Source organism: Elephantulus edwardii, unplaced genomic scaffold, assembly GCF_000299155.1.
Source record: "Elephantulus edwardii isolate Elephantulus edwardi_28Jun2011 unplaced genomic scaffold, EleEdw1.0 scaffold00050, whole genome shotgun sequence".
In the NCBI taxonomy this organism is placed as follows: Eukaryota; Metazoa; Chordata; class Mammalia; order Macroscelidea; family Macroscelididae; genus Elephantulus; species Elephantulus edwardii.
Window position 1 is genome coordinate 13,624,461 of NW_006399800.1, and position 1,457 is coordinate 13,625,917.

The window sequence follows — 1,457 nt, forward strand, 5'->3', positions numbered from 1 at the left end:
GAACCAGAGAAGGTCTGCAACCCCATCATCACCAAGCTGTACCAGAGTGCTGGAGGCATGACCGGAGGCATGCCTGGTGGCTTCCCTGGTGGTGGAGCTCCTCCATCTGGTGGCGCCTCTTCTGGACCCACCATTGAAGAGGTTGCCTAAACCAATCGGCATACTTTAGCATTCATTGTCCCACAGTTAAATTTTGAAGCACCCAAATTTGTAGCACACTGCAGTTGAAAAGTCTAAACTGCTAGGCTAAATTTCTGGGCATTCTCAATACTTGAATATAGAATGTGCATAGGGAAAGGAATTAACATTGCACTTTATTATCACTGTATTGTAAGTGGAAAATGCAATGTCTCAAATAAAGATGTGTTTAGAGTTGGCACCAAAAAAAAAAAGAATACAAAAGTATTGCTATTTTGACATACAATAAATATTAAAATTTCTTGAGATGCTTTCTCCAAATTATTAACAAGATACCATGTTTTTATAATATGTGTTATTTTAACCTTTCATACATATTTTGTTTTATGATATTACTTGGAATACTTAACAATATGATTGTACTTTCTCCCACTTCCTCTTTGTATTGTACTTTCTCCCACTTCCTCTTTGTAGTTCTCATCTCCACTAACCCTTCTATTCCACCCCTTACTCCCTTCAGGGCTTTATCTAGGGCATTGCTGCTCTTTTGTCCTCATATGGTAGGTTATTCTAAGGAGTGAATGACACCCTGCCATTATTGGTTATTTTATATACTTATCTGTTTGGCTGAAAGTTGAGACAAGGGGTGAGTTTATTCCAGGTTGAAGGGGATTAAGCACCATAGTCTCACAGCTTTCACCAGGCTTTATCAGACTGATAAACTTTGCCTTTTTAATATTTTTGAGTTTTGCTCCCTATCCTCTCACCCTATTCAGGATATTCTATTTTTAGGTTGTTGAGTGGTGATAGCTGGGCACCATCTATTTCCTCTGGTCTCAGGGCTGTGGAAGTTGATGTTCATCAGGTCAAAATCTTACCTTATCTGGCACTATTCTCATGATCTTTTCCATGCTCAAACCTTTTGTTGCAGCCGCTGTGACTATCTAATTAAGAGTCTTCCTCTTTTGTTGACTCTACACAAAACATAATATGTTGTTTCAAGCACTGGGGTCTCCTGACAACATTTTCAAAGCGTAGGAGATGAAGTTTTGCCATCCTCGCATCTAACAAGCACCCAATTTGCACCTCCTCCAAGATAGACTTGCTTATTCTTTTGTCAGTTCATGGCATAGTAAACATTTATTGCCAACACAACTATCCAAAGCTAATGAGTGAGTCTTCTTTTCCTTTCTTTTCACTATCTAATTTTCCTATCTATTGGAAGCAATTGAAAGTACCACAACTTGAATCAGGTATACCTTAGTCTTTAGACTGGCATCCTTGCTGCTTAGTACTTTAAAAAGGCCCTTGAGTGCAGA

General features: G+C 38.9%; 1 pseudogene; it reads left to right on the plus strand.

The window, feature by feature from the left end:
* LOC102857248 overlaps positions 1–150 on the plus strand; it is a 2,049-nt pseudogene extending 1,899 nt beyond the window's left edge.
* Positions 151–1,457: the final 1,307 nt, after the last annotated feature.